The sequence below is a fragment of the Colobus angolensis genome, unplaced genomic scaffold (genome assembly GCF_000951035.1).
Source record: "Colobus angolensis palliatus isolate OR3802 unplaced genomic scaffold, Cang.pa_1.0 Scaffold88, whole genome shotgun sequence".
Taxonomy (NCBI): domain Eukaryota; kingdom Metazoa; phylum Chordata; class Mammalia; order Primates; family Cercopithecidae; genus Colobus; species Colobus angolensis.
The window spans coordinates 5495465-5505267 of record NW_012122709.1 but is presented as its reverse complement, the minus strand read 5'-3'; the positions used below and the strand labels follow the sequence as shown (position 1 = coordinate 5505267).

The window sequence follows — 9803 nt, the reverse complement described above, 5'->3', positions numbered from 1 at the left end:
CAGTTCACTGCAGCCTTGACCTCCCATGCTCAAGCAATCCTCCCACCTCAGCCTTCTGAGTAGCTGGGACTACAGGCACACGCCACCACGCCCCTCTAATTCTTTTGATTTTTGGAAGAGACAAGGTCTTGCTATATTGCCCATGCTGGTCTCAAACTCTCGGGCTCAGGCGATCCTCCCACCTTGGCCTCCTCAAGTGCTGGGATTATAGGGCTAAGCCACTGTACCCAGCCCCTCCTCTGACTTCTTGTCTCATGCTCTTCCCCACTCCACAGCCTCTCCCATGAATCTCTGCCTTGGCTTTTTTTTTCTTTTGTAGCACTTTCCATGTTTTAGCATCCAAGTAACTTAATAACATAACATTTTCTTGCAGTTAAAAATTGTTTATTTGGTCGGGCATGGTGGCTCATGCCTGTAATTCCAGCACTTTGGGAGGCTAAGGTGGGCGGATCACAAAGTCAAGAGATTGAGACCATACCGGCCAACATGGTAAAACCACATCTCTTCTAAAAATACAAAAATTAGCCAGGCATGGTAGCACATGCTTGTAGTCCCAGCTACTCGGGAGTCTGAGGCAGGAGAATCGCTTGAACCCGGGAGGCAGAGGTTGCAGTGAGCTGAGATCATGCCACTGCACCACAGCCTGGGCAACAAAGCGAGACTCCATCTCAAAAAAAAAACAAGAACAAGAACAAAAAAGGTTTATTCATTTATATACTCATTCAACAAACACACACTGTTACTGTTCACAATTGAGTCCAGTGGATGAGAGAAGAAAGTGAATGAATAGTTTCATAACAAGGTGATAAGTGCAGCATTGGAGGTATGCAGTAGACTAAGGGCCCGGAGAAGAGGCTCCTATGCAACCTGAGGGGTGGGAATGCCTTGGGTGATAGGAGTCATCCAAACTGGGAGGATGGAGAAAATAAGGCAGTAGAGTTAGGGCAGCAATGAAATTCATAAATACAATTCTATTTCGATATTCTTTTTTTCTTTGGTAGTCTTAAAAAATAGACCAAATGGGCCTGGCGCGGTGGCTCAAGCCTGTAATCCCAGCTACTCGGGAGGCTGAGGCAGGAGAATTGCTTGAACCCAGGAGGCGGAGATTGCAGTGAGCCGAGATCACGCCACTGCACTCCAGCCTGGGCAACAGAGCAAGACTCCATCTAAAAACAAACAAACAAAAAATTATCCACTACTCAAGCATATGCCAATGGGGATAACTAAAGTAATATCCAGACACACTCCCCATGGCTGGTCCCTTCGGTGACTCTTTCTCAGCTGTCAGATCTCAGCCTAAAGGTCACCTGGTCAGAGAGGTCCTTCCTAACCATTCTAAGCAGCTCCCTCCCCAGCCCCATTTACTGTCACATTATATTGTTTACTGCTTCTTTCCTTTACTCCACTCACATCAAAATTATTTCATTTATGTAGTAATTTGGCTCTCTTCCCTACTGGAATTTAAGGCTCAGAAAGTGAGGCGCCTTGTCCATTCTGATCACTTTTGTAGCACTTAACTCAAGGTAAGCAAAAATTGAAAGGAAGGGGTAAAACAGAAAGAATAAGCTCTGCCATCAGATGTCTCTTATTTATACCCTGACACTAGATTGGGGTTAAATGTTGATAATCATTGAAGCTGTTAGACATATGGGAGCTGGCTAGCCTTTTGACGTGTGTGTATACGCACACATGAGGGAAAAGTTCAATTAAAAGTTAAAAACAAAGTTGTTTATCCCTGGGATTTAACGGTCCTGAATAGTAGGCCTCAAAGGGGGCTCCTAGGGAGGTCTCTCCCCTTCTCCCAGGGACAGCCAGGCCTGCCATTGGCCACCACAGTGCTTTAGCTGAAAGTCAGTGAAATGGATGTGCAGCTGAGGGAGAAAAGCAGTATGTCATGGAATCCTCAGAGCTTCTGGCGAGCGCTGAAAGGAATGAATGACACATTTGTAGAGCAATTACATTAACATGTTTTCACGTACGTTTTGTTGGCATAACCACAGTATGAAGTATTATTATCCCCATGCTTATTTTATGATTTATCTCATTCAAAGCCTAACCCAAATGCTTTCAGCTAGACAGAAATAAGATTCAAACCTAACACTTGCTGAGTCTCCATTTCCTCATCAGGAAAATAAGAATGCCACCCACCTCCTTCATGCAATGATAGGGAAATGTAAGTAACAGGAGGGTGCTTAACAGTTTGCCAGACATGTGGCCCACGCTCACTCACTCCTCTCACTCACTCCTCGACAGGAAGGGCTGTGTCTTATCTTTTCTAATGCCATGCACTACCTAGCACAAAGCCTAAGTGTGTAATTATTTGCTAAATGTTAGAGACAAAAGGTCAACAGACAGTAAGTGGCAGAACAAGTCCTTGAATCAACACTTTCAGATCAAAGTGTTTTCCTGGTGGTTTGAAAATACTTTTTAAAAATCCCATTGACAGAACTTGGACCTACCTATAAATTCAATGTAAGTAAATAAAATACTTTGTTTAGTCCTTCAAAAGCTTCCTCCCACTTTTTTCCTACTCCCTCCTCTAAGATCCTTGTTCTAGAAAGTGTTTTCTCCCACAGGAGAAATCCATTTTTTATATTTGTTAAAAACTTTTAAACAAACCATAGTTATTAAGTCATTTCACACTCAAACTTTTATTATAGACTCCCAGAGCTGAGCTGCAACCCAACAAGACAGGAGAGCAGCAGAGTCTCCCGCTAAGTTTGTAAACAAGCTCCCTGGCCTCTCTAACCTCCAACACCAGGGAGCACGCCTCTGTGACCTCCCCAAGTATTTTCTAGCCATCACAACAAAAGTGTTTTGAAGCCCAAGATGAAAGGATGTGATCACAAGAGGCCGAAGGTATAGGCTGCTAAGAGAAGAAAACAAGAGAGATGGTTTCCATGTGATAGGGGCCAGGAAATGTGTGGGCAGGAGGTGCTCAGGGCTGGGCTTCCCACCACTGCAAAGAATGGCAGGGAATAGACTTTCCACAGTGTTTGTGGTGAATGGCTTCCGGCCCCATAAAAGAGCGCAGAAAATAAAAATAAACCACCCCACAGAGGTGTTAAGCAAGGGGCAGCAGGAAATGCTAGGGTCTACCTCACTCTCCATGCAGTAGTACTCAAAATCAACTCCTTCAACATACTTCAGCTGAAAAAACACCAAAGAATCAGAAACGCAATGGGGCTTGGGGGTGTGTCTTTAAGTTCGAGACAGGGTCTCGCTCTGTTGCCCAGGCTGAAGTACAGTGGTGCCATCATGCAGTCTCTACCTCCTGGGCTCAAGTGACTCTCCCAACTCAGCCTCCCGAGTAGCTGGGACTACAGAGGTGCACCGCCATGCCCAGCTAATTTTTTTAGTTTTTGTAGAGACAGGGACTCACTGTGTTGCCCAGGTTGGTCTTGAACTCCTGGGTTCAAGCCGTTCTTCCACCTTGGCCTCCCAAAGTTCTGGGATTACAGGTGTTAGCCACTGCACCTGGCGTTTTTTCAGTGTTGTTTCATTTTTTTGTTTGTTTTTTGTTTTTATGACTAAGTTTCGCTTTTGTTGCCCAGGCTGGAGTGCAATGGCACAATCTTGGCTCCCTACAACATCTGCCTACCAGGTTCAAGCGATTCTCCCGTCTCAGACTCCTGAGTAGCTGGGATTACAGGCACAAGCCACCACGCCTGGCTAATTTTTGTATTTTTAGTAGAGATGGGGTTTCGTCATATTGATCAGGCTGGTCTCCTGACCTCAGGTGATCCGCCCACCTCGGCCTCCCAAAGTGCTGGGATTACAGGCATGAACCACCATGCTTGGCCTTTTAAGAACAGGGTCTCACACTGTTGCCCAGGCTGGAGTGCAGTGGCTACTCACAGGTCCACAGTTAATTCTTCAGTACGTGTGAAATTGAGAACCATAAAGCAAATCAACAGAAGCATAAAAACGAGTTACCTATAATGAGCCTTTAACTAAATCTAATCCCAAGACTTCTAAAGCAGTCTGTAGGTTTTACCCCTGAAGCGAATATTGAAAAGACACACCAAAGATGAATGTTTCCTGTTGATGGTAACTGGCTTGGGTAAATCACAACCTCTGAGACCATAGCTGATCTGGCAAATGGGACTTTAATACCTGTCCTATGTACCTCAAGGTCATTATGAAAAAATAAACAAAATCTGTATATTAAAGACTCTGCAATTACAATGTCTTCCTTCATAAAATTACTATTATTCCCAGTTTTCAACCCATGTCTCAAAGTTCAGATGTTTTTCTTATTCAAAATTCCAATTTCTCTAGACTAAAAATTATCCAGAAGCCTCCTGATAAGGTCTGCGACATCTGTATATAAGTTTTAAAACAGATTAGGCCAGGCACGGTGGCTCACACCTGTAATCCCAGCACTTCAGGAGGCCAAGGTGGGCGGATCACCTGAGGTCGGGAGTTTGAGACCAGCCTGACCAACATGGAGAAACTCCCTCTCTACTAAAAATACAAAATTAGCCAGGTGTGGTGGCGCATGCCTATAATCCCGGCTACCGAGGAGGCTGAGGCAGGAGAATTGCTTGAACCCAGGAGACAGAGGTTGCAGTGAGCCAAGATTGCACCATTGCACTCCAGCCTGGACAACAAGAACAAAACTCCGTCTCACAAAAAAAAAAAGCAGATTAAACTGCTCAATCACAATCTCGGTGAACCAGTATCACTTAAGAATGGCAAACCATGACCCACATAGCCACAGCCAATTTTCATAAAGTGACAGTGGAACATAGCCATGCCCATTTGTTTAAGGAAAAGCTTGCTGACTCCTGACTCAGTGTGCTATCAGTTAGGCAAAGAGCTAACAAGGAACATACAGGCCCAACCTTTTCACCAAGTTCCTAGGTAATCTTGAGACACACCAAAATGTGAGAACCACTGCTCCAGATCAGGGCTTCTCAAATCTTATTGTCCACATAGATCACCTGAGGACCTTGTTAAAATGAAGATTTTGTTTCTGTAGGTTTGGGGGCGGGGGGGGGAGTGAGGCCTGTGCTCCCAGGTCATGCCAATACTGGTAGTCAATGACTACATTTTGAGTAGCAAGAATCCAGAGCAGTGTTTCTCCGATTTGCTGTGCTCTGGAATCACCTGGGTAGCTTTACAAACTACAGATGCCACCCCAGGAGACTTTTACGTAACTGGTCTGGGGTGTGGCCTGGACGTCAGGATTTTCTTTTTACATTCCCCAAGTCATGCTAACGTGCAGCCAAGTCGGAGAAGCTCGCAACTCATCATTCTCGGTAGTTGGCTAAATTTAAGTAGTGGCATTCTCAACATAGCTTCCACCCCATATATAGCAACCCGACAGCACCCAAGATGAAAACAGGGCTGCGAGCATGACACACATCGATAAGCCCAGACTTCAGCCAGCAGACCTACGTTCCACCCAAGCTTTGTCATGAACTCTGATCTTAAGCAAGTCACAAATCTGAGTTTAAATTTCCTCACCTAACTAATGAGGACAGGAACCCCTAAGGTAATTGCAAGAATAAAATGACAGAATATTTGTGAAGGTGCTTTGGAGAATATCGTATCTTATAAGTCAACACATACATAACCCCCATTTTTCACTGTTTACATTGCCTAAGAAAAACATACTTCACTTTTACCACTAAAACATGTTGAAACAGATGTAAATGTGGAAGCACATACTTAGTTCAATTTCTGGCAAAGTGCTTAATGATGCAGTTCCAGGAATGCACTGTTATAAGAGTGGGAGCACCTGCAATAATCGAAGGATTAGTAAAGGATTACCTGCTCCAGGAAGAAGACAAAGGACTGCCATTTCCCAGGGTTGTCAGCACTGCCTTTTGCCATTAACTTCAAATACACTTAATGAAAACAAGGAGGCAGGTTCACAGATGTAAGTTACCAACTCATAGAGTTCAGCACAGCGGACTGAAGGGAAAAAAAGGATTCTGATACCAGTAAAGAATAAAAATAGAGCCAGAGGCATAAAGAGGAGTGGCATGGAGTTCTTTAATTAGGACGGCAAAAGGTTACATTTAATGAAACGCAGGTTGGATTAATAAATGTTTGTTAGAAAGTTGTTCTGACACAGAGTGAACTCTGGCCTTTTCTCCTGCATAAAAATCAGAGCTAGCAGTAAGTACAAATCTGAAGAAAATCCATGTGTCCAACAAGCTGCCATCTCCAGGACTCTTATCCAGGAAATTCAAAGACTGAACCTAGAAGAAAAAAGCAGCAAGGTTAAATGTCTTATGATACTAGAGACAGGGCCCCAAATCCTTCCATCTAAATTCTAACCCACAAGACAGTTATGGGGTTCCTACACTCAGGACAATATTTAAACCAGGCAAGAAAAACTAGAAAGAAGCAAGTATTTCTCAGAGAACATTTTATGGGAGTACTATCCAGAAAAATTAACGTTCGAAACTGAATTTCAAGCACACCAAGGCAAAACCAACTAGGAGCTGGGAGACCTGTGTTCTAACTCCAGCTCTACCATTCATTAGCCACATGACTTCACAGAAGTCACTCTGACTTCCCTGGCCCACAAATTCTTTGAGGTGAGAGGGTTGTAGTTCAACCTAAAGAGCTTTCCGGAATCTAAAATGCTTATAAAGCACAGATTTCCATTGGCGGGGAGGCAGGGTAGGGAGTAAGGACTCAAGAAAGAAAAAAAAATTCCCAATCTCAGCTGTAACAAAGGACCAAAATACAAGAAATAATTTAGTTTTCATTTAAAGATAAGTTTGTTTTTAGCAAGAAAAAGGTGAAGAAAGAGTAACCCCAACAGAAGTGGCTACATTGCTGCTAGAGCCAAATGGAACTGAGATCTGTGAGTTGTGAGGTGGAACCATCACCACAAGATACAGGCTTCCTTTAGTCCCTCAAAGCACAGCCTCGCACCTACTGGACTCCAGCATGGGTCTGGCTGGAAAACCTCCGGCCCTAGGGGCTCCAATGTCTCCAGCCATAAGCAACTGATTTTCCCAGTGTGCCATAAAAATACTGTAATCTCCTATGTGTACCATGACTCAAAAAAGCTGGGAAATACTACCTTTCAGAAGAACCGGGCTGCCCCAGGAGGTAAAAGGGCACTGCCTTATTTGGTATATTGGGTCAAGTAAGTAACCTGGAGATTCTGGCATCAGAGCTTAAAGGAGAGATTTTAGACTTTCAGCCAGAATGTGTTTATTTCACTAACAATGGTATTTAGAGAAATGCTACATAATTGCTGAACATTCCTGAATCAGTGGTATTATCAGAAATGTATAAAAGAGCGAGCAGTAACAGGAAGCAAAAGGTGTTCATAATGCCAAACAAAACCAAACAGACCTATTCAAACTCAACTATTCATTCCATCAAATTTCTTAAAGCAAATTCTCTGGCAATAGACTATAAACCAATGCAACATTACAGTTTTTTCAAGACAGATTTTTGTGCTTATTGTCCAGGATGGAGTGCAACGGCGTGATCTCGGCTCACCACAACCTCTGCCTCCTGGGTTCAGGCGATTCTCCTGCTTCAGCCTGCTGAGTAGCTAGGATTACAGGCATGCACCACCACGCCCAGCTAATTTTTGCATTTTTAGTAGAGATGGGGTTTCAGTCAGGCTGGTCTTGAACTCCTGACCTCAGGTGATCCATCTGCCCCAGACTCCCAAAGTGCTGGGATTACAGGCGTGTGCCATCGCGCCTGGCTACATTACAGTTCTAATGGCCAAGGTGAGAGAGGACTAGAGCATAAAGCCATTTTCAGGGAACAAAGCCTTGACACTTTAAGAAATATAAAAGAAATCCTAGTTTAGTACAAAATCAAAGTTTCAAGATTTTATGATATTAAAACATTTAAATATAAGATGCTGAGGCCAGTCCACGTGAAAGACAAAAATTGACTCATGAGAATAAGTCTCTTTGACAGTGGTTTTCAGAAAATCCTATTTACAAAGATCTGCTCCCCCTCTTTTAAAGCAGATCATTTACCAGACACTATTCTAAAAGCAGAGGTTCTAGGATTCTTTGAAATGTTAGCTCACACAATTGACTATTCAACAGCTAAGAAGAATGGTTTCAACTGTTAACCAGGGCATAAAGGTTTCAGGAAACTGACTAATAAAATCTCCTCCCCTGATATCAAGACATGCAAAATGGAAGACACCTACTGAGAAAAGTTAGCGTGACTTCAGTCTATTTCACCTGGGCAGAAAAGACAGTGCCATTTAATCAGTTTGTTGTAATCATCTTAGAAGAAAGCAAGGCATAACACAAAGAACTGTTAAAAATGACTCTGTAGAGATAGAAAAGATAATGCCAGTCAGGGTCATTTCTATTTGGAATCTGTATTCTTCTCCAGCAATATCTCTATTCAGACACTAGCAATGGGCAGATATGTTCAAATACTGATTTTCCTTCAAATTCATCTCATCCTGGATCCTCGTCACCCAACTAAAACTGCAATTAGAAATAATGTGAATCAAAGACCTTTCTGCAGAAATTCTAGGTTTACAGCTCAATTTGAATCACCAGTTTTAGAAGGCACAGACTGTATATTTCTAAAAAATGAAAGGAGCTTTAGCGATCAGCTTCTTTAATCCTTTCATTACAGAGATGAAAAATCTGTGACCTGACAGTGTTGACAAATTTGTCCAGAGCTGTGCTGCCCAACACCACAGCCATTAGCCACAGGTGACTATTTAAACTTAGTCAAAGTTAAATTAAAAACTCAATTCTTCAGTCTGTTAGCCACATTTCAAATGTTCAATAACCACATGTGGCTAGTGGTTACTATAACGCGCAGCGCAGACCCTGAATGTTTCCCCACTGCAGAAAGCTCTATTGGACAGTGCTGGTCCAGGATCACTCTCAGTAGCCAAAGTCAGGTCTCCTGACCTGCATTCTCCTCCATTTCTCCTGGACCATATTAACTATGGCCAACTATGCAGAAACATTTGAGATAGCCGGCCCTCATCCTTTCCTATCAATCTCTCCCAAATTTTTCCCATTTAAAAAAGAAAAGCATCCAGTCTGATGGTTCTGATGAAAATTTAAAATAAATAAAAATTTCTTAAAAAGAAAAGCAAATTTAACATTTTTAATGAAAACCCTCTAACATGACATATATATAAAGCCATCATCTGAAAGTCCTAAACATAACAGGAAGGAATATAAAGGTTCAGAGTCCAAATGTCTGTTATCCAGTTCCCCCTCAGTCACTTATGAGTTCCACGGCCTGGATACATCAACTTAAGTTTCACCAAGGTGTAATCACCTACGTGTAAAATGAGAATACTACTATTTGTCTACCCCCACATCACTGGGTAGGAAGGAAGGATCACATGAGCTGATGTATGTAAAAGTATATGTGGAACGTATGTGAATCCTACAAACTTGTTAATGTGGGAACTATAAGATATTTTACAAAAGTTTATTCTTGTAAAAGGTTTCATACAAATATGTGCATCTAGTTATAATCACATTTAACTTTCTACCTCCTATAAATTGATAATGGGAATCTGAAAATATGAATAAAAAGCAACAATTAAGGAGAAAACAGAAAGCAAAGCCCAACTGAGGAGCCACAAAAACAGTACAATCCTCCTTGAACACAAAAGAACCATCAAGAATTATGCCGAGAGGCATTAACAGTGGCAAGAGACTTTGATGAACATCCAGGCCAATCCTCTCACAGTGCAGAGAAACTGAGGCTCAGAGGTATTCAACTAGTTAACAAAGCAAAGGCTACAATACAAGTCTTCTGATTTTTTTTTTTTTTTTTTTTTGAGACAGGGTCTCACTCTGTCACTCAGGTTGGAG

The 9803-nt window shown here is 42.5% G+C and overlaps 1 protein-coding gene across 3 annotated transcripts in view; it reads right to left on the bottom strand.

The window, feature by feature from the left end:
• Nucleotides 1-5983: 5983 nt before the first annotated feature.
• The window catches only part of DAD1 (defender against cell death 1), a 23642-nt gene continuing 19822 nt past the window's right edge, over nt 5984-9803 (bottom strand). For all 3 annotated transcript variants that reach the window (XM_011930912.1, XM_011930913.1, XM_011930911.1), the window contains one exon: nt 5984-6212. The gene's annotated coding sequence lies outside the window, so the exon portion shown is untranslated. The remainder of the gene's footprint in view (nt 6213-9803) is intronic.